The 24760-nt window shown below is 35.4% G+C and overlaps 1 pseudogene; it reads left to right on the top strand.

Annotated features, from left to right (window-relative positions):
* Positions 1-325: 325 nt before the first annotated feature.
* On the top strand, positions 326-3490 carry LOC149820989 (uncharacterized; annotated as a pseudogene).
* Positions 3491-24760: the final 21270 nt, after the last annotated feature.

Raw genomic sequence — 24760 nt, forward strand, 5'->3', positions numbered from 1 at the left:
TTTGCAGTCTGGATTTTTTTGGCCCACACTCCACAGAGATGCGCATGAGTTCTGCAGGAAATGCATTCTTTGTCAGCAGACTGGGAACATGTCCAAGAAGGACATGATGCCCTTGCTCCCGATTCTGATTATTGAGATTTTCGATGTTTGGGGCATAGATTTTATGGGCCCATTTCTGCCATCATTCGATAATTTGTATATTTTAGTGGTGATTGATTATGTATTCAAATGGGTCGAGGTTGTGGCAACCAAGACCAATGATCATAGAGTTGTGCTTAAGTTCATTAAGCATAATAGTTTCAGTCGTTTTGGTGTGCCACGTGCGATGATAAGTGATGGTGGCAAGCATTTCAGGAATGTGCAGGTAGCTTCTCTTTTGAGAAAGTATTCTGTCAATCATCGGTTTATCACTCCTTATCATCCGCAGACCAGTGGACAGGTCGAGGTTTCTAACAGAGAAATCAAGCGGATTTTAGAAAAGACAGTTCATCCGGACTGCAAGGATTGGTCCCAGCGCTTAGATGATGCTCTTTGGGCATATAGGACTGCATTTAAAACTCCCATTGGTTTGTCCCCGCATCGTCTTGTTTTTGGGAAAGCATGTCACCTCCCTATCGAGCTGGAACATATAGCATATTGGGAAATCAAGAAGTTTAATTTCGACCTCACCCAGGCTGGCAAAGAGTGATCATTGCAGCTCACCGAGTTAGAAGAGCTCAGAAATGATGCATATGAGAATGCCAAGTTATATAAAGCTCGCACTAAGGCCTTTCATGATAAACATATTATCAAAAAAGTGTTTGAGCCAGATCAAAAAGTTTGGTTGTTTAATTCTCGTTTGCATATATTCCCAGGTAAATTAAGGTCAAGATGGGATGGACCTTACATCGTGAGAGAAGTATTCCCGCACGGGGCAGTGATATTATTTGACCGACAGACCGGAGGCACATTCAAGGTGAATGGGCAAAGACTGAAGCCCTACATATCAGATACCTTACAGGTCGATGAGTGTGAGGTATGGGATCTCACGAAGAAATAGGATCTAAGCAGACGAATGTATCATATGTAGAGAGTAGAATTAGTTGTGTTTTTCAGTGTCAGCATTTGCTTTTGTGTAGTCATTTTATTTCATATGAACTTACACTTGTTCTGATTCATGCAGGTTAATCTAATATTCAATGTGTGAGGATTAGTTACTAGGTGCAGGGCACAACCTTCAGAGCAGACCATTGACCAGATTAGCAGAAAACTATGTTTTCATATATGCATAGTGGTAGTGCAAAGTCAAGTCAATCATCAACTTCAAAGCCCCGACACATATCAGATTGTATCTATCATTTCTCCCATATTTATTTTATTGATCTTTAGTGTGCATTTGCATTGTATGTTTGCATATTTTGTATGCCACTAGGGACAGTGTCATTCAAGCATAAGGGTGTGGTTTAGATGCACACTAAAAAATTATTTTTTTCAGGTAGCTAAAAACTCATAAAAGTAGGTCTTTAAGAACAAGTTTGTAGCATATATGAATGTTTTTTGCATAATCTGATAATTTAGAAAGTTTAAGCCCCATGTGAAAAAAAAATTCTGATCTGATCCAAAAAAAGTAGTTATTTATGAAACTATTCAAAGGAAAGATAGTATTTGAATGTTAGAATGTTTTGAATCACTTTAGTATAAGTATGCACAATATGTTTTATGGAAGAACTAAGCAATTGAAAGATGTTTAGAAATATGAGCTTAAAAGAAAAGCACTATGTTTGGTTGTTGATGTCTTTGTGATTCCCAGTAGTGGAGCTCAGACACAAGTTGAAGTATTTGAAGTCTCTTGACGAAAAGGATAACGAAGGAGATCATCTTCTTGTCTAGTCGATATCTGTGGCCTATGCAGTTCGAGCAAGTAGAGTCTGAAGGGTGTTTTACACCTGGTGCCCTAAAGTCATCTGGTTTGAGAGCCACCGATTCGAAAGCTTGTTACATGAACCTCATAGAAATCCTAAGAGATAGAGACATTGCACATGATGAGAAGAAGACTATACGTAAACTATTAAAATAGAAGGTCTAGTGACTCGAGCAATTAAGTCAGAGGGATACTCTGTATCTGGTGCCCTAAGGTCGTCTGGCCTGGGAGTCACTGACCCAAAGCTCGCTACATGGGTCACAAAACTAGATATTTGAAATAGTGCTCAAGTGAGAATAGTGCTCAAGAGAGAAGAAATGAAAAAATGGTGAAAAATTGAAAATCAAAAGAAAAAGAGTGAGCTTAATGAGAAAAATTCATTGCTTAGGAATAATTGTGAAGTACTGTGCAGAAAATATACAAGTGAGGATAAATGAATAATAACATGATAATACTTGACTTTCTGAGGAAAATCATGAATAATTACAAGTTTAGAAAAGTGAAAGAAAAAGGTTTTTACTGTGGTGGCATAAGAATTCTGAATTTGTTATGAGAGTGTACATTACATGAAATATTTGCTTAAATTGATTTCTTAATTGCCTAATATTTCTGAAAAATCATCCTTGCATGACATTGATGTTTGTGGGTAGCATCGCTGCAAACCCTCACGAGACCTTACTCGTCCACTAGGGTAACCCTAGGCTTTAAAGGGCTTGTTGCATGAGCTAAATGCAACCGTGATTCCTACGAAAGTGAGTTAGAACTTTAATTGTTTAGTGCATATTTGTTTATTTTCCAATTTCATAACCTAGTAGTTGTTTGTTAAGGGACTAACAAACATTCAAGCATGGGGGTATTTGATGATGCTTGAAATGCACATCATTTTATTATTATATTCATGCATTTTTATGTGATTTTAAGGTTTAGAACCCTTGATTCGAATTTCAAGTAAATCGGAGTTAAATTGAGTGAGATATTGCAATTTTAGTGCTTGGGCACGGATTTCAAGGTAATTTAGATCAAGATCCGACCCAATTAGATCATCATGGGCCTTGGATCAAGTTATTAAACATCATAATCCATCTCACATGGGATCCAAACCCATCTATTCATTGTTTTCGGAAAACCCCCTCCAAAAGAGGCCCATAGAAATTCTTTTCATTTTAAACCTCTTTCTGAAATGAGCCCAAAGTATAAAAATGTGTTTTCTAAAAACCCTAAACGTTTTTGCTTAGGGATTTGCGCCCAGCTGTAGCTCTCTTCTTCCTCCATGCCTCCCTCTTCATTTCATCTCCATTGACACGATTTTCTAGGCTTTCTTCTCCTCTTCCTTTTATGCGCTCCACTTTCTACCTCCCTCATCTTCTTCCTCTTCATATTGCTTTCATTAATTAACGTGTTGTTGTTTTTTCAGGTTTTACAGATCAAAGAGGTGCTATTCCTAGCTTGTGTGTCATCTACTCCACTAGAAAGGATCGGCTCTACCTCCCCGATCTTCTGTTCCACCCGAGCGCGGTTCGGTTCACCTTCCACCCTTCGGCGCCTCTATTGGGTGTAGATCTTGCAATCATAGCAGTCACATGGTCTTGAGAGCAGCCCCTAAATAAGCTCAGCAGCGGGACGCATTTCCCATGGCTCAATCCACTCTTTCTACCCTCACATTTGTCGGATCGCCCTTGAGGTAGGTCCTTCCTTGCTCTATTCTTTTAGATAATATTGTGTCATCCCATAGTCGAGTTTCTCTAAATCTCAACCCCTTTCTGATTTTTTATTTCTTTTGACGGTAAAACCACTGTTGTCATTTCATTATTTTCAGTGTTTGAATGTTGGGTCTGGTCTTAGGTTAGGCGTCAGTCCATGTTCTACAATTTGTTTTAGCCAAAAGTAAGAATTAGCTAGATCTATTCTAGCCGATTTCAGTGTTTTATCCTTTTCTGGTTGTTGATTCTTTTAGCAGTACAGTGTGTTAAAGAGGGATTAATTCAATCAGTTTAAGGTTTCATTTAGCTTAATTTTATGTTGGATTTATGATCGAGGATTAGTTGTGTCAAGTTGTATAAATCGGATATTGTCTGTCTTGTTAATTTCTAGCGGATTTCTAAGTTTAAGTTTAGTTATTTTTTTTAGCTGCAATCTCACTAGGTTATGTCTTAGCAGTTTTAAATTGAGTTTAGTTGATAATTAAGTTGAAGTTTGGTTTTAATTGAGTTTGAGATCTGTTTCAAAAAGAAAAAGAAAGAAAAAATTCTCGTTTTCTATAGTTTAGGCAAAACTCCATTTTTGGGTGTTAATGGTTGTCCTTTCCTTCATGGAGAAGGTAGCCATGGCTGTAGTTTAGGTTTTAGGAAAGTGTGTCTAGAATCCATTCCCATTCTAATTAGCTTTAGTAATATTAGGTTAAGTCAGGAATTTCGATTTAGGTGTAGTACTTAAAATCATCATTTTCTATCCAAGTCGTGTTTTATATGCCATTCATACCCCTTAAATTAGTTGTGTAGAGGTTAGATTAGTTAGGTTAATGATAGCATATGTTAATTAATTAGGTAATTTTGAATTTTAGAGGAAGGGCAATTGGGTAATTTTGGTTGAGCAATGATTTTGGTAGATTTGATAATATATCCAAATTCGTGGGACTCAATTAAGGCAAGCTTTGACCTCTTGTTATCCAACCAAGATAGAAGGATTTCTCTTCTAAATTTTGGAAACAAAATTTGATTTTCAAATCACCTTCTAAAAGTTTTGTGCATGGTTTTGGGAAAGAGTTTAAATTGTCTATCTTGTTGTAATGACAACTTGAAACCGTGTGGATCCATCAAGCTGGATGGTTTTGCATTTCCAAGCCTTCCAATTGGGTTATTAAGGCAATTATGGAGGATGATTTCCTTTCCAATTTCGTTGCTTCTCATTTATGAGCCCTTTTACTAATTTCCTATCCTGATATAGTATAGATAGAATATCAATACTTTTAGTAGGTATTAACTTAAATTTAGGTTTGCAAAAATCATGATTACTAACTTAGTAAGTATGTTAGGTATTCATTAGTGTTAGTTGAATTTCATTTAGGTGCTTAACTTAGATAGATTCATTAATTCTTTTCTTTCTTCCATTTTCGTTTTTAGTAAGTAGCTTCTATTTCTTATATGTATTTTAGTCCATACAGAGTGACGTGAACCTAGGTCAGAGTTATATTCCAAACCGTCCCCCTAACTAACCCTAGTTAGCAAATTAACTTTAGAGAATTTAACTTATTAACATTAGATTGATACTCATGTTTCAATTTGGTTTTATAGTTAATCGTTGGGTCTTTTGTTAATTAGTTATTTCCCATTAGAAAGAGTGCATTAGGATTAATTGAATTCATTAATATAGATGTTCCAAGTAGTATTGCATATTCGTTTAGGATAGTTTAAGCTTAGTGCCTTGTTTAGATTAGATTTATCATCAGTGTGATTAGTTCATTTATATGTGTGTGTACTTAATTTAATAGTTTTTATTTTTTGTAGTTTAACAGTCGATTAGCAGTGTTAGGACTGTTTTTCCATATCATTTCAATGTCATAGTGCAATTAGATGGTTCTTTCAATTGAATAGTGTATTGATTTGAAAACCCGATTTTTACTGCATCTTGTACTCATCATTTTGTGTGCAAATTTTTAAAGTTTTTCCAAAAAATTTATTTTGTTCTCTTCATAAGTGTGTTCACTATCAGCAGACCAAAAATAAGCTCATTTCTAGTTGATTTGGTCTGACTTTTAAGCGTTTTCCAAAACTAGCTTTTTCGGGTTTTTCAGTTTCGGGACATACGATTTCAAGATTTTTCACAAATTTAAAACGCTTATATCTGGAGTTTCAAGAGGCGTTTTTCAAATTCGTAAAGTCTAACAGATTTTTGAATCTGTCAGAAATAGAACAAAAGAAATTTCATGAAAATCGGACTTCGTTTGCCCCTTCAAGTTCTCTGTTTGCAAAAATCTGTCAGAATCCACGTTTGCACTAGTTGAGGGTAAAATAGTCATTTTCTTAGTTTTGTGATTTTCAGTAGTTTTAGTTTTTTTGCAATAATTAACTTATTTAGACCTAGAATAATTAGTTGAGGTAATTAGACTTTCTATTTAGTTAATTTTGAATTTTTATTGTATTAATTCTTTGTAGAATTAGGTTTAGTATAATTTTAGATTTAATTATCATAATTGTGTACTGACTTGTTCTTTTCTTTGTGTTAGGTTGATAAGCTTACTACATATTACAAGGTTAATCTTGTCAAGCGCAAAAAAAATTATACTTGGTGAAAGGACAAAATTGCCCTTGGTGATCTGGAGAAGAATTTAGAATTTTGGTTCTAGTTACCTATCATTTTTAGTTTGTAATTACTTTAGATTTGTATTGATTAACTAAGATTGTGAGTTTGATATTAATAAATTGAAATTCTTAGAAGTAATTTGGATAGTTCATGTTCCCTGTGGATTCGATCTGTACTTGCCACATTCGTGGAAAGTCGGTTTTTATTATTTTTGGTTGACGATTTTCCAACTGTTTTACTAAAAAATATCTTTTAAAAATAACTACTGCAAAAGTTCAACCAACTATGGTCATTGATATATATCTTGAGTTAATTTTAAATTAAACTCTAATAAAGGAAGAAAATATTTGAAAATATGATGATTTTTGAAAAGGGATCCAGTGTGGATCTAATGTTATTCCATAAAAGATGAAAATCCTAAGTTTTGTTCACACCTTAACTATGGCCATTGATGCAAATCGTCAACTTAGGATTTAATCACCTTTTATTAGAATGGTGCATGTGTCATCCATGTTCCCATTCATGAATTTTTGAAATAAAGGAGAAAAATGACATGAAACAAGCATTTCTAGAAAATATGCATGCTCATACATTCTGATCTAGTGTAAGGAATGAAAAGTTCTCATTTATAATCTAGCTATTACAATCTGGATTTAGAATTTTGAAATTAAAACCTCTAATCTAAGAAAGAAAATGGCATTTTCTATATACTTCCTGCAAAATATTGAGTTAATGTAAAACAAAGCACAGTAAACAACATGTGAGAAAGTGAAGAAATGTCATATTATAACCCAACAGACATATAAGAAAGCACATACTAGAATGTATATGGGAAAATATATGATATCCTGAGTTAATCAAAAAATGAATATTGAAAGGCATATGTACTACATTGGGTTAATGAGAGAATGTATATGTTAAAAAAAAAAATGCCTAAAATCATGCAGATACAAGGCTATCCTTAGTGGGAAATGCAATATGAGGGTGTTTTTATGGGAATATACATATCTACCTAAATGCATATGGTGATGAGAACAGAATGTAATGCTGATATTAATGAAGATATACACATGATGGAGATGAACAAATGAACTAATGGATGAAGTGTGTGATATAGGATGACCCTATACAGGGTGTATACAGTTTGATGGGGGGGGGGGGCTAAGCATTTAAATCAAACTGGAGTACACAGTGGGAGGTTGATGGGATAGTGAATAGTGTCGATTGCAGGAAAAAGTTTGTTTAACAACAGTATACAGTGTGGGCTAAATGACATATGTTGAGCATTGGTGGTGCTGAGTGCTTATCGTACAGTGAAGTGAAGTGCATGAAGATGGTGAGTGTGCAACAGTGAAGCAGAAGTAATAGGTGACAGGGGAATGGCTGGGACTGATGCTATGAAATGATGGGCAGTGACTAAGCTAAAGAGGGTATGGCTGAGTACTGAAGGGAATGAAGGATGCTGGAAAGTCACAGCAGATAAAGGTGAGTGCTGAAGGCTGATGAGCATATGTACAGGGTGAATCATAGCTTGATCGATGATGAAGATGTTAATGGAGTTGTTGTGTAACAGGTATAATATATGGTGCAGCAGTAATGTAAGTGTTGTGAAAATTGAAAGGGTTATGTAGAAGGTGTTGTGGGTTAGATGAACACGCAGCAAGCGATGACTTAGCTGTAATGGGAGGTGCATGGTGAGTGCCCTGTTGGCTACTGCAAATAATAGCAAGTGTAATAGAAGTGGCAAGCACATATACTAGCCTATATGGACAAGTGCAGCAAGGCTGCAGTGGTAATGAAAGTAAATGTATATGGGTGGGGGTTTTATAAGTGCAGTGTAGCTACTGTGAATGACACTGTAGCAGCGGGCTATAACAATACAACAAATATACAGGAAGAGATGTGTAATGGTGCGAGATATTGTAAGCAAATGAAGTATCAATGCAAAATGTAGATGGTGTTGTGCAACGGGTCTGGATCACATCCTAACGAAATTCCTCCTTCCATTTCATCAATTTGGTTGCTCTTCAGAAGAGAATTAACAGTAAAGTGATGAATCTTTAACTCAACTGCCACTCTTCTGTATGCTCCAAGACATATGATAATTAGCTACTGGATCTCATCCACAAAGCTTTTAAATCTTCCTCAAATAGGCTTCCAAGATCTGGGATACCACAATCAGATACCCAGAGAATCTGCTATGAATCATGCAATACCTTAGAAAAGAAAACACCGGTAGCAAACAGAAGCCCATCATGTTTGAAGTTTTTCAGTGGTACATGTGTGTATCTAGCAAGAAAGATCCATTCATGCAGCCACTGGGATGATGCATCTCATTGTTGCGTCCCAATTTTTGCAGCCACAAGCTGCCAGCCAAGAGCTTGATATTGACTGCCTCAAGCATTGGATGGAACATTAACACGTGGAAAATCATAAAAAAAAAAGGTATCGATGACTTCAGATCCTGTATTCTTGGACACTCCATTACACCAATGGCAGGGCCATAATGTTGATGCTTGTATTCACTGAAAGTTCTTTGTAGTAATTTTCCAGGATCTTTAATAGATCTAACATAATCTACCTTAAGAAAAGATGTCATTTTCTAGAAGTTTGGGGTCCACCGATAGTGCTTGGAAAGTTTCACAGAAATGTTTTTCTAGCAGAGCCGGAGACAGTTCCTTGTTCTGGAGGGGATTGAATACCACATGTGCTACTCTTTGAGAAGTAATGAAAACAGAAAAGATGTGAAGTGGAACAATATACGGGTATTGGAGGTGAATGAGATGGCTAAGACGGCTGTGAAGCTGGGTTGAAGAGTAGGGTGTGGGTGAAGGCGTGATGACAGAAAGGGGGTATACATATGGCAATGAATAGTGTTGTTTGCAGATTTTTGTTTTTGCCTGATGATGTACAAAAGATAGGATGTGTTGAATTTAAAAGCGGCTAAAGGAAATGCAGAACGATAGGAATCACAGGGAAATATAAGGGGGATTTGCGGTTAGGTGAAGGAGGGAATATCGTGAATTACAACAGCCATTGAGTTGTTGTATTCACATGTGTACAGGAGGCATGGAAGTCGGCACTAAGCCGGGCACGATGGATGTATGAGAGTAGAATCAGTGTACATATGAGTAAACCACCGTAACAGGGTAGCGTCCCATAACAAGGGTGAATTGCAGGGTGTCGTGAAGTAGCACGCAGTGGTGAAGAGAAACAAAAGAAGGGAAATAGCCTACAACAAAGAACATATTTAAAAAAAACTAGCGTACCTGGAAACAGGAGCAACCACCTTCTTAACTCTCTTCACCTCCTCCATGATGAGGTCATTCGTGCTATAGCCCAGTGTGATCATCGCAAAATTTTTCCTCTCTTGTGTATTTCTCTCTCTTCCTTCTCTTTTCCTTTTCTAGCCTCTATTTTCCTCCTTTTTTTGAGGGGAGAAAAATAAAAGACAGAAAAAGAAGAGAGAAGAGAAAAGAAAAGAAAGAGAAGAAGATGAACTCTTTTGCGGGGTCTCACTTGACCTTGATTTGAAAATATTTAGAAATTTAACTTGCCTCCGTTTTGAAATATTTTGCGAGAAAATGAAGAGACGGGATTCGCTCGTCGGTACGAGGTTTGACTGTTCCTGGCACCTTAACCAGGGGTAATCGAACCAAAGATCGAATTTATGCCTCTTTGCTTTGCCTAAATATCATCTAAGAATTTATCCTAACTCTAAATGCACAAAGAATCATGCTTGTGCAATGCAAGGATGTATGCTCTTTTGAAAAGGATGATTTTGGAAATTCTGAGACTTTCCAAGTGAAAATGTGATGATGGAATGAAGAAATGATTTCTGAATGGTTGAATCTAGCTTTAGAACTTGAGATAGATCAGAGAAGTTCTAAGTCTTTGAAATAATCAGAGTCGGGGAAAATAAATCTTTGAATTTGAAAAAAAGTTTATTTGAAGATTTAGAGAAAAAGGAATGAAATTTCAAAGTCAGAAATAAACTTTGAATTTTGGATTTTGAACCTAGATTTAGGAGAGGACATGAAATTTGGAGTGGAATTGAATTCCATATTTAGAATTTGAAATCAGGATGGGATTTGAGAATTTCAGATTGAGTTTGAAAAATAAAATTGGATTTTATAGATCTAGATGAGATATAAAAATGGAATTGGTTTTCAGAATCAAGATAAACTTGGATTTTGGAATCTGGAATTGGGAATAGAATTTGATTTGAAACCTTGAATTCAAGATGGAATTTGATTTGAAGTCTGAATCCCAAATGGAATTTGGATCTGAATTCTGAGATCCTAAAATGGAATTGGATTCGAAGTTTGGAATGGAATTTGGATCTGAAGTCTGAGATCCAAGATGGAATTGAATTCTGGTTCCTAAAATGGAATTGGATCTGGAGTCTGAGATTCGAAAAAAAATTGAATTTTGGATCATAAAATGGAATTGGATCTGAAGTCTGAGATCCAAAGTGAAATTGGGTTCTGGATCCTAAAATGGATTTGGATCTAAAGTCTGAGATCCAAAGTGGGAGTTGAATTCTGGATCCTAAAATGGAATTAGATCTGAAGTCTGAGATCCAAAGTGGAATTGGGTTTTGGATCTAGAACTGGATTTTTGGAGTTTAAATTTAGAACATGAATCAAGAATTTTAAAGTTTAAATTGAGCTTTTAAAATTTAGGATGTTAATTTGAATTCGAATTTGAAGCCTAAAAATGAATTAAGAATTCCAAAGTTTAATTAAACTTTGAAATTTGATTTAAATTTTTAGAAATTGAATCTTGAATATACAAAAAAGTCAAGTTGAATTTAAAGTTTTGAATTTAGAATCAGAAGATGAATCAGAGATCTCAAAGTTAAATTGAACTTTGAAATTGAATTTGGAAATGGAATTTTGAATATAAAATTGAGTTTTGAAATCTCAAAGTCAATTTGGACTTTGAAATCAAAATTTAAATCTTTGAAATAAGATAGAAGAATGAATTGAAATAGATATTGAAGAAAGATATTTGAGATAACTTGGATTTTGGAAAAGAATTTTGAAATATGATGTTGTTCTATCTTAAATGATGAATGGATTTGAAGAATCTTGAAATTGGACTTTGAAAAGCATATCTTATTCTTTATATGAATTAGAATAAGATTGAAAATATAATACATCCTTGACTATGGTCATTGAATGTATTATAAAATAATCTATATTTAAATTCAAATGAAGAAGAAAACATATTTTTGTGCTTTTATAGAGTTTAAAATGAAATTGACTCTCAATATATCCTGACTATGGCCATTGATATATATTTTGAGTTAATTTTAAGTTAAACTCTAATAAAAGAAGAAAAGTATTTTAAAAATATGATGATTTTTAGAAAGAGATCCAGTGTGGATCCAATGTTATTCCATAAAAGATGAAAATCCTAAGTTTTGTTCACATCCTGACTATGACCATTGATATAAATCATCAACTTAGGATTTAATCACCTTTTATTAGAATGATGCATGTGCCATTCGTGTTCCCATTCATGAATTTTTAGAAATAAAGGAGAAAATATGAGAACAAGTAATTCATGATATTTACAATGCTCATTCATTCAAATCTAGAGCTGGAAATGTAAATATTTTCATTATATCTAACTATTACATTATGAGAATGAATTCTGAAGAGACGGAAAATATCTATCTTGAAAAAGGGAAATCTATAGTTCTGCAAAACAGAGTTAGCTCAAGGTGAATGGAAGATATCATATCAAAGTACAAGTGCATAAGTCTATACTTACTTCACTTTAGAAATTGCACATGCAAATCACTACTCTTATGCTAAATTGGAAATATATTTGCATGACTTAGTGTGAAAATGCAGCTATACTTCTTGGAATACAATGCATAACCTAGTGGGGAAATACACAGGAAACTTCTAACTACCATGGAGCTGGTGAAGAAGTCTATGTAAAATTCATATATATATATATATATATATATATATATATATATATATATATATATATATATATATATATATATATATGGTAAAGATATCTAACAGATGTCAAATATGAAGATAGGCAAAAACTAACCATGGGCAGTGGTGGGATGCACTACTTGGTGAAGAGACAACTATAGGTGTATGTGCTGAAAGGAGGCAAGAGTTGTATGTTATCCTGCTACAGTGGATGTTGAGGCAATAGCAGGGTGAATGAATGCACAGGGAATGAAACAGAGGTCTATAGTGAAGAGTATGCTGTGTTGAGTGATGGGAAATGGATGTAACAAGTAGTATGAAGAAGGGTAATATGCTGAAGGCATGAGTATTAAAGTACAATTACCTTCAGAGTGTAAGTGGATGCTATAACAGTGAAACAATGTGAAATTATTGTAATCAGCATAACCCTAGGATTTATTTGCTAAAATTCACTTGGGGTTGCTATATTGCACATGGCACAGGAACCATAGTGAAGGTTTCTTGAAGCTGCTAACTTCACCAGCCGATCATGATTATAGCCAAATATTGATGGCAAATTTCCCATAGGTAATTCAACATCCATTTCATGGACGCAAGTATATGATGCAGCAGAATGTGTTACAGGTTGTTAATATGGTGATGACGACAAGGGCTATAACAAGATGAAAATGCTAGAATTTATTATAGTGATTGTTATGAGGAGATACAACAGAGTGATAAATGATGGGCATAGCAGCTATGACAGAGGATGCAATAATGTACATACAGTAGGGTGAATGTTACAGGTAAGAGGATGCTACAGCATAGGGGAAGTGATATGAGAAGGTAAAAGAAAAAAAAAATGAAAGAAAAATAAAATGTATGGTTTAAACAGAAGAATGTAGTAGCTATAAACTTTTAACATTTCTAATTATCTCTAATACAGTATGTCACCTATCCATCACCAATATATAAAAAAAGAAAATCACGAAGAGTGATAATAGATAAAGAATACCTGGGACCTACAGAGGTTGAAGGCTAGGAACCGTCAACTCCTTCTTTTAGAAATTGGTGCGCGCAGCTGCTAGGAGTTGTGCATGTGCCGATCTGCGAGCTTTGTTATGCACCAACTCGTGATCCTCAGTATTCTGTCAAACTAAGGTATACAGATATAGCTTCTTCACCATAAATAAGCTTGAGCAACATTCAGACTCTGATAACTGTTGATGACGATCAGACTTCCCAAAGGCTATCTGGCGACACGACTCCACAAAAGTTTTTATAGCATTCCTCTGTAGCAAACAAAAAACATCAGATTGCATTGACTCCTTCATGATTCACTTCATATTCAAGGTGAAATTTTGTTATTTTACACAAAAGAATATGAAAACAGGAAGTGGAATATACCTTTTGATGGGCTGCTTAATACGAGTGTAGAGAAGATAAGAACGCACGCCAAATGAACATGATGCTAATGGTGAAGCTATGAGAATAAAAACAAAAATGGATACAGATGAAGAAAATGTACAACATTACCCATCTATGTTATTAGCAGTTACAGGAACTATAATGAGAAATGAACCCTAATACCTTAAAATAATTGAGAACTGGGTAGCCATATGCACAAAAGGGGAGTGAGACATATATCGACATTATGGTGTGAGAGAAGAAAGTGTAGACCGCAGCTGGATTCAGGCGTGTGTGTGCAAACAAAAAGGGGTTATATGGTGTGTATTGTACAAATAATGAATGGTTGTGCCCGTTGTCCTTGAAATGGCAAAACCTCTTGTGGTTTCTGCACAAACATCATCAAACAAATGTGAAGGAATGAGAGAACTCGATAAAGAGGATGGATTGGAATAAAACCTGCATATGCATGACCAATCAAGGAGATCTGGGCAATAGCTCTTTTTTTTTTGTTAACATGATCTCACATGATCAGTTAGCCTTATTACAACAGGCCTTCGCAAAAATGACACTCATGCTATCGAGTCAATTTTGATAGCCAATTATGCCAACTGTTTCTAATGAACCTGAATTTGTACAATACCACTAACTATAACCCTTCAACTGGAATCAATAACAAATGACAATTGCAACCCAATGAGGCTGCTAGAGTGAGCATCCATACAAGTATCAACTTAATGCACAAATTACAAGGTGAAGGATAGAGCAAAAGAATACATAGTGTAACTCATCAAAACATATAGTCAATTGACAAATGAATGAACTAATTAACATACCAAAATGCATGATGGTGTTGACTAACATTTACCACAGGAAATTGGTAGGCATAAAATAGGGAATGTAATGACCTATGGGACGCTGTGAAGGGTGGTAGCAGGTAGCACAAAGGAAAACGCAGTGCAACATGTGAAGTGGTTGATTGGAACTGTACTGTGAAATGCCCATGTTACACGTAGCAGTGACTGGAGGTAATGAAGGGTTGAAAATAGATGGCTGGTTCATATGTGAACCAGACCTTTTTAGTTTCTGAAGATGATCCAATCTAGCTATTTACAGAAGATGTTTCAAGGAGACAGGGTATTTGGCAGATCACACTTAATTCAAGCAAAACATGGAGATTTGGAACATATGAAAACAAGAAAAAGGCAGCCGTAGAGGTTCCATATTGAAATAGTATAAAACAGTTGTTTGGTGTTGTTTATGATGTGAGCAAGAGGGTTTTACAGCATAATATCAGATGACAGAGATTTGCAAGAGAATAAATCTTCAATTGGTTGTTTCATCATCATCCATAGAAGTGGTTTCTCTGAAGAAAGCTTTGTGGCCTTAAAAATTTCAGGTGAAGACTGCACTTCCTCTCTGCGTGATTGGATTCCTCAAGCCAAAGGATGTGCTAATGAATTTTGTATGCCGATCATGGAGTGGACAGATTAGTGAGTAACTGGACACTTTTCATGAAGATCTGTAAATCCACCTTCAGTCCCTTGACTCTGGTTAGAGGGAATTTGTTATTATCCATATATTAATACCAACTATGAGAGAAAAGAAAACAAAAGTATGAATAATGGACTGGATTGATAAGCTAACAATTAAGGCATGTTATATAGAAAAATGCAGGTATGCAGGAAAATATAAAGATGAAATGATGAATTGTCGCAGGACTCTGAATCCAAAACACAGTAACATGATTGTGATCAGGCTAAGAAAGTTCAGGAAGGGATCTGCAAAGAAACTAAAAAAATGTTAGAATACTAATATTCCCATCTTGTTGTAATATGTAAGTCGACATTACAATGAATACTTTGATGGAGCATAACAACGAATTTTAAAGGGGAGAAGAAGAAGATCCATACCAGGTTATCAGAGCTCGTGGCTTTGCTTGGCTTCTTTGCTGCGATTTCAGATATTCATAACCTTATGAATCAAAGGAGAGGCAGACTGTAGAAGACTACTTCTGATGCCTTCAGATGACCCGATCGACAACATGTTTTCAGCTTGGTTGCTGGAAGTGGTTTTCTAGGCTGCTGAGGGAATTTTTCCAGTAAAACTCGATATGGTACCAGAGTGGTACCAGATTTTGGGTTTATAATGAATTCACCATTTGTTTGGTTTGAGACAGAGAGAGAGAGAGCTGATCTCTAATATTTTGCTCTACCAACACTCATGAGCTCAGACGCTAATGGATGATATCAAAGGATAATAGGATTAAAATGAGAACATATGTTTAAACGATAAACCACAAGGGATGAAATATGAAAATGTTACGAATGAGGGAAATGTCATAATAAAGTAAAAATAATAAGAAAAACAAGCACGAACTGAAATTAGAAACAGATCGAGGCATGGAAAAGAAAACATAAATCAACAAGAACTAAAATCAAAGTAACTGGGAGGAAAATAGAAATCAAGCTAAAAAAAAAAAAAACAAGAATCGAGCAAGACAAAATAAGACCGAGAAAAATAAAATCGAATTAGATCGAAATGATACAAAAGGAAAGAAAGAGAAAAAAAATTTGTTGGGATCAGAGATCCCATTGCTGTTGCATGGGGATGGACCGAGATTGCGCAAGCAAATCGACCCCACCCAGGGTGCGTGAATAAAAATTAAAAAGAAAATCCGAAGATAATTAAAAAAAAGGGGAGAGGGACCTACCTGATCTCTTTGCAAAGGCGGAGGGAATTTTCCTTCTATTTCCTTTTCAAGCTCTTCTTCTGATCGAGAAGAAGAGGAGTGAGGAAGCGGACGTTGATTCTGAATGAAGGAGTCGAGCCTTTTCTCCTACCGTGGGGGTTTTCTGCTACTGAAGGAGAGGATAAGAGGAGAAGCGTGAAGAAAATGAAGGGTGAAGATGGATGAGAAGATGCGGGGGTGAGGAGCGATGATGGGGGTTTCCCCATCATGCCTCTCTTAAAGAGGGGGATGAAGGTTCAGGAAGGAGAGGAGTTTGGTTGAGGATTAAGGGTTGAGGAAGAGGTTGTTGGGAATCGATGATGGAAGGAGAAGGAGGTCGCACATGGGGAGGGGGGGGGTGGCCATGGAGGGCTCAGGCGAGAGAGGGTTCTGGAAGGAGAAAAAGAAGGGGAGAAGGCGAGAGTGAGGGATTCAAAACCCTAACTCGATTCTTAAAGTCCTGAAGGTAAAAAAGGGGGCCTTTTTAAAGAGTTTTTTTTTTTAAATTAATTATTTTTAGTTAAAAGATTGTTTTTCAAAAGAGGTTTTCAAAAACTATTTTTTTTGCTTTTCTATATATATATATTTTATTTTTTCGTTCTTTTCTTCCTTTTCTATATTTTTTTGGTATTTTTGAAATAAAACCCTAAAATTTATGAAAAACAAAGATTTAAAACTATTTTTTTTGTAATTTTGAGAAATATTTATAAAAGAGGGTTTTTCTGAGAAATCAGGGTTATCTTGAGGAAATTTCTTCAGAAAATGGGTTTGGACCCAAGTTTTGAGAAAATATTCGAGTTTTAAATCTTGAATCGAGGAATATAACACGATGGATCCAAACGGATACCAAACGAACTGTCTGAGCCCTTAAAAAAAGTTTATTTTGGTAATTTTGAGAATTTGATTTAAAAATTGGACAATGAAGCTCAGATTTGGATCTTTTATCTGGATCCGGATCCGAAATCAAGTCAGATATATAAAATGAATTTAATTTCAGTAAAAAGTGACTCAATTACTAAAAAAAAAATGAAATCAGAGGCAAAAAGGGAATATTTAAAAGATTTTGAAAAATTTGGGGTGTTCACAGATGCCCCTCTTTTCTACTAAGCCGGTTGAAAGCCGAACTTAGTGGCAAAGAAAACACTCCAAATTTTAAAAAAAATGCCCCAGTCAGCTGATCTGAACCGAGTGTGGAAGGATTTATTTGGAAAGACATGATTTCAGGCTTAAAACCTTATCCTGAATGGTACTGGGGGGGAACAAAATCCTCGACAATGATATGACCGAATAATAGAAATGAGAAAATCGAGATGGGACTTTGGGTGAAGATCCCGAAATGATGAAAGGTAAAAAATTTTGATCAAGTCTCATGGGTGAGACAAGATCAGCCTTTTGGAATGACTCAGGTTTAGCCCTTAACCTGGATGGGACAAAGGTAGATCAAGATAATTTGTATGGGGAAAGGAATATAAGTGGACCTCGATGGGACATTTTGAGAGAAATGTCTCGTGAGATAAAACCCAAGTATGATCCTTTCCTAGATGGATGTACAAAGCAGGATTCCTCGATGGGAAGAACCACGATGGGACTGGAAGGAAACACCTCGTTTAAAATGAGGAACCTCGTCAGAACGAGACACAGGTTTAACCCAAACCTAAAAAAAGAAGATACCTCATGGCACGAGGTTCAGGCTTAACCCTTAACCTGAAGGGGACGACCAAATGGAATCCTTGGATGGAAGAAACTGTGATGGGTCTTTCGGAATCTGGATGAACAAATCCGAAAGGGGTTTGTGAAAAGAAGATGGGGTTCTCTAAAGCTTGGAAAAGGGATGATCTTGAGCGTATTATTGCAGAGACTAAATCAGCTTTTGAAATTGATGACCTCTCGCAGAAAGTACAGGTTTGACCCTTAACCTGAGTGGGTTCGACCATATGGAATCCTCGGATGAAGAAACCATGATGGGACAGGAAGAGATACCTCTCCTAAACGAGGCAACTCTTTTGGGAATGTGAGAGATGAAAAATAAGGAGATGTGAAACAATTCTTTTGACAAGATTAATAAGGTAACAGGAGGCGAATCTTTCGATGGTGTGAAAGATAATAAGGTGATTCTTTTAACAGGGGCAAGGTGATATTTTTGACAAAGCAAAATATGAGGATGGCAATCCTTTTAGCAAGGAGAAGGTGAAAGAGAAATATGAAGATGGCAATCCTTTTAGCAAGAAGAAGGAAAATGTGAAATATGAAGATGGCAATCCTTTTAGCAAGGAGAAGGCAAATCTTTCGATCAAAGCGAAAGATGAATAAGACAATCCTTTTAGAAAGGAGAAGGTGAATCTTTCGATCAAAGCAAAAGATGAATAAGGCGATCCTTTTGGTAAGGAGAAGGCAAATCTTTCGATCAAAGCGAAAGATGAATAAGGCGATCCTTTTGGTAAGGAAAAGGCGAATCTTTTGATCAAAGCGAAAGATGAATAAGGCGATCCTTATTAGCAAGGAGAGGGCAAATCTTTCGATCAAAGCGAAAGACGAATAAGGCGATCCTTTTAGCAAGGAGAAGGCGAATCTTTCGATTAAAGCAAAAGATAAATAAGGCGATCCTTTTGGTAAGGAGAAGGCAAATCTTTCAATCAAAGCGAAAGATGAAGAGGGCAATCCTTTTAGAAAGGAGAAGGCGAATCTTTCGATCAAAGTGAAAGATGAGGAGGGCAAATCTTTCGATCAAAGCAAAAGACGAATAAGGCGATCCTTTTAGCAAAGAGAGGGTGAATCTTTCGATCAAAGCGAAAGATAAGGAGGGGAATCCTTTTAGCAAGAAGAAGGTAAATCTTTCGATCAAAGCGAAAGATGAGGAAGGCAACACCAAGATGTATCAAAACGGATGTCAAGTTTTTATTTCTTATCAGGAAAACTGGAAAATATTGCCAAAGTGATAAAAATTGCAGTTGATTCAAGGTAATTGAGAGCAAGCACTTTTTGAAAAAATGTTTCCTCTTCTACCTAGAGTATTACCCCCAACTGGGTTAACTCTATAGAATCCAGAATCAAAGTCAAATTATTGTTTTGTTGGTTTTCTTCAAGGAAGCTATCAATTTCCTTGATATGAAAAGAGAGGAAATATTCTTAGCCTCATAAAAGCATTTGAATAAAAAGATATTGATAGAAGAATTTCACATAGATAAAGAAGATTCTTGATAGTTTGGGCAGTTTGATATCCTGGACATTTTTCCATGATGATCTTTTCGCACTCTTTTGAGTCATGGAGCTTTCTTGGGCTTTTACATCATCCTTCATTTTGGAGATGTCCTAACTTTTCTCTCTTTTTTTTGGGGAAGGGTACGTCACAAACTCCTTCATATTGGAGATGCTCCGATCCTTATTTTTCTTTCTCAGGAATTAGGCTTGATGACATTGGTTCAAAAAAGGTCTTTAGATAATAGCAGAAATCAAATATCTTTTAGGGTTTGTCGGTAGGTTCATCACACTCGCCTTCATCTCGACGGTGATCTGAACTTTTCCTGGAATGATTCTTCACAAACTCCTTCATCTCGGAGATGATCCAAATCTTCTTTGGCCCTGGAGATCTAACTCGCCTATTCGTCTTCATCTTGACGACAATTGAGAGATCCCTTTTGCGGATATTTGATTGCAGTTTAAATGACTGAGGAGATATGGATTGGGTAGATTCTTTTTACTGCCCAGGATATTTCCACTGTCTTACTGCCAAAGAATAATCTTTAAGAATGTGCCATGGTTATGATCAATATGAATCAGCTCACTTATGGCTTTTCAACGTCATTGAATTTTCCCTCGCCAGTCATATCGAGGATTTTTCTTCATCCTATTGGTTGACCAACAGAAAACTTAAAGTTTGAGCCTTTCTTCACAAAAGCTTCACCCTTTTGGAAGGAATACTAAGGAGATTTGAGGAAATTCTTTATGTAATAAAAGTTTGAGATCAACAACTATTTTATGGCAATTTTGGCAAGATATTCCTGAAATCCTTGATGACGAAACCTTTGCTTAACATTGAGTTTTGCCACATCAGTGGGATTCTGGAGGAAAATCCAAACCGAGGCTGAATTCTTAAGGTAAATACAATTTTTAAAGTTCTGAAGGAAAGCTTGGCATAAAATTGGATTTTGAAGGTAAACCTAACTCAAAAGTTGGTTTTGAAAGACCAACCGAATCAGGACTCAGGTTTTTACAAGGAAAGCTGGAAGATTCGAGTCGAAACTCGAGCCTTCGAAGGAAAGCTAGGAAGTTTTGGTTTTCTAAGGAGAGAAATGAAATTCCACTAGAGGGGGGGGGGTGAATAGTAAAATATAAAATAGATTGATAAATTAAAAAATAAATGCAATAAGGCACAACACATAAAACACAGGATTTATACTGGTTCGATCGAGTCACTGACCTACATCCAGTCCTCAAGCAAAACACTTGAGCTTTCCACTATAACATCCGAGTTACCGGATAAATAATACAACACCCTCTTCCACAGAGGTCTTCTTCTCTCAACAGAGAAGAGGAACACCCTCTTCCACAGAGGTCTTCTTCTCTCAATAGAGAAGGACATCACCCTCTTTCACAAAAGTCTAATTCTTTTAACAAAGAAGGAATACAGTGAATAACAGAAAGTTACAATACTTCCTATAGAACCTTCAAAATGATATGAATGCACGAATGAAGGATTCTCAGAATGTTCTATTCTTTTCACTCAGATGATTCTCTTTGTCAAAGAGCTATTCTTAACTTTTTCTCTTTCTTTTATCTTTCTTTTTCTAGGCTATCTTTTTCAAATATCGAATAGGAATTTTTCTCGTTGTAAGCTCACATGTCCTTGTTTGAAGAACTATTTTTTTTGTGTTTATATAGCCTTCAAAAAAGAGTTATTGCCCTTTTTGAAATGATTGTCTTTTTGGGATGTGAGATGTCAAATCATTTTCAAAAATAACTTTATGTATTTTTCGAAAAAGTCTTTTTTCTATAAGTGTAGTATTTGGGGTACACTATTCGTTGTAGTATTTTAGGTATGATTATTTTCTGTAAAAAGTCTATTTTCATAATAAATGATGTGTAGTACATTGAACGTTGGATTTTAAACCATTATGTAGTTTTGTCTTTATTCAAATTAATGATTTGTAGTACTTTAGTATTTTATTTAGAAATTGTCACTTCTTTACTTAAATGGGTGTAAGTACAATAAATGCTTTGAGTTCTTTATTTTGTAAATAGTCATATCTAAAAAATACTTTATGATGTGCTACTTAAAGTCTACAGAGAGAATGAAGACTTTAAGCAAGTCGACATTCTTGAGTGGGGTTAAGATAGTCATTTCTAAAAAGTTTTTGAGGTGGTATTTAATGTTTTACAGAAAGAATGATGACTTTAAGTAAGTCGACATTCTTGAGTTGTATAAAGTAACTAAAGTCTTTTCTAAACATATTATAATATTAGTTTTCTTTGTTTAGTTCAACTAGCCGATTTTTATGTTTGTCTTTTTCCTTACATACTTGAAATCATTACTTTTTATTTCTTTTCAAGTTGTCTTATACATGATAGAAGGTACAATTAATGCTTTGAAATCATGAGCTATTATATCTTGTCAAATGACCTTTTTCATAAAAGTTTGTAAGAAGGTACAATGATTAGATTTCAAAAAGGTGTTTTTTGAAAATATCGTATACTTTTATGAAAGATAGCTTTTGTGAATGAGTGGCTTGTATGATAAAAGCATGTAATATGCAATATGTATGCTTCTGAAGGTTCTGTTACATATGACTCTAAAGAAGAAGAAAATCTTCAACTTGAAGTAGTCGGTCTTTTTTTCTTCTGGGAGTATGATTGCACCAAGGTTGTACTTGAGCATGAGGTCTCCATCCTTTTTGGGTGAATTAACCTTGCATCAAATACTCGTTAAATACATGACAAATCATATCCAGTCCTAATATAACATTATTCATGAAGGCATATTATCATATCATATATGACAGTGTATCATATTGTGTGTCATCAAAATATAATTTCTCAACATTCTCCCCATTTTTGATGATGACAAAATATGCTCCCTTTGTCAAAAAAGTCATTATGCATAGTAATAATAATATCAAAAAAATGCATAAAAAATGTAGAAAAGTGTTAGAGTATTTTTCTCCAATATTGGAGACAGGTTTTTCTCCCCCTTTGTCATGGACAAAAAGGAGGGGATCAGAGTATAAAAGTTATTACAGACCAAAAAAAAGTTCATTCTGAGCCGGATGAGGGGTGAAACTTCCAAAGTAATGCATCTTGGCCGATTTTCAGAGATTCAAAGGCTTGATGCATAGATGCTTGACTCTTCAAGAGAAGATCCTGGGTGTTCTGTACATCGACAATTGCTGAGAAGAAGTTGAGTTCAGAAGTTGCTGTTGGATCTGCTTCTTGAGGGCCTTCGTCGTCAGAGTTGAGGGACTCTTCCTCAAGGAGAAAGGAGTCATCAAACGTGCGGTTGGAGTAGTAGACGACATCGGTTTCAAGAGGTATTTTGAAGTATTAAAGGATAAGGGTGATGAGGTACCCGAAAGGAAGAGAGCGAAAAGAGCGAAAGTTAATCATGTTATTAAAGATGACAATGGACCAGTTTATTGGAAAGGCACATAAGATTGCATAGAGAAGAAGTGAGATTTCATTGGCAATAAATCCCTTAGAAGGCGACTTAGGGACTACATTTGAGGAAAGGATCTGTGACAACAACAGAGCATGAGGCTTCAAGTTGCTTATGTGGTACGGAAGATGGGTTGAGTGAGTGGAGAGGAGGATTTTCTTAAACACAGTTCGGTCGATAGGAACTATGTTAGGGAGCTCAATGCCGTAGGAAGAGATATTTAGAATGCAGCCTAACTAAAAAATGTTGAAGGAGATGACTTTTCCATGAATCATGAAAGTGATAGTGGAGTGGTCGTGGTCGACTGAAAGATTGGTGTAGAAAACTTTGATGAGATGTGGATAAATGGTCATAGATTGGGGAGAGGCTAGGACATGAATAAATTCGGACAGTGAAGTTTGTAGATCAAATGATGGAAAAGCTTCAATATGAACTAACTTGCCGGTTTGGATGGGCATGGAGCTAATGGAATGATATGTGTGAATGAGATCTGAAAATCTCAGATCCGAAGCTTCAATCATGTTGATGTCGGATGATCTTGAAGAGGAAGCCATTTTCAAAGGGTTTGAGAGAATAAAAGCTTTTGAAAGAAAATAAGGACGTGGAGAGGGTGAAGGCTTGAAGGATGATAGAGATTCGAGTAAATTGGTGAGGGATGAATCAATCTATTAAATAAAAAGAAGAAAATAATTATGATAAGAAGTGAGTGACATTTGAATTTTAGATTTTAGTTGAAAAGAGAATACGTGAGTTGTAACTTAAAGCTCATGTGAATGATAGATCAAATCATTATTTGGAGGATAGTGTTGATAGAATAATTTTAAACATTATTTTTCTACTTAGGGAAATTTTTATAGTGTGAGAGTTTGTCGATGTTGTGATGTGAGACACAACTTGAGTATGGAGTGTTTTATTGGAAGTAGTAAAAAATGAGAATAAGATGGGATGAAAGAGTAAGCGTAAAGAGGAGTGTTCTTTGATAGATTTTGAAAATATCCATGGGTTGTTGTGATGAGTAAAGGCAATTCGTGAAAAGAAGGTGAAGGAGTATTATAGAGCCATATCATGTGAGATGAATAATGGCCTAATAAAACAAACAACTTTAAATGATCTTTTACTTTATGAGAAAGTATTCTAAATTCGTGAAAGATAAATTTAGAAGAAGACAAAAGACATACATGAGTGAGGAGTAATGATTTCTTACATAAGAAGTACTTTTATGGATATGCGTGGAAGGAGTGAGAATAGACATAAAGAAAGGGTGATGTTCTATACGAATTTAGGGTGAGATAAAAAAGGACAAAAAAAACTTGATGCGTGATATGAGATGAGTGACATAAAGCAATGTCATGATTGACATGAATTGATGTTTGTAGAGAAACTCGATTGGAGGGAGTGCATAGTTTTAAAAAAATGTGTAAAGGAGTTAAAGTCAAGAATGGAGGCTCAATTCGTATGATAGAGAGAGAAAAAGATGGTACTAATAGTACCCATGAGAAGAACATATAATAATTAAAAAAAAAGATGAAGGACAAGTTGTCGAGAATGAGTTCTTATAATAATTTTTCATAAAAAAGTGTGAAACATGATAGGACAAAAAGTAGATTGTACTTGAGATATGATATAAATGATGACATAAAGCATTAAATAGTAAAACTGTACATGAAATATGAAAGACCTAAACTTTGAAAAAGGTGGTGAATGAAATGATGACAAAAGAAAAGCAAACACTCGATTATGACACACATTTGTAAAACAAGATTTCACATAAAGTGATTTTTATCGTTTTTACTTGTATTCTTTGGTTAAGATAAATTTTGTCAAGTAAAGATTAT

The sequence above is a fragment of the Nuphar pumila genome, chromosome 12 (assembly GCF_984573655.1).
Source record: "Nuphar pumila chromosome 12, dmNupPumi1.hap1.1, whole genome shotgun sequence".
In the NCBI taxonomy this organism is placed as follows: domain Eukaryota; kingdom Viridiplantae; phylum Streptophyta; class Magnoliopsida; order Nymphaeales; family Nymphaeaceae; genus Nuphar; species Nuphar pumila.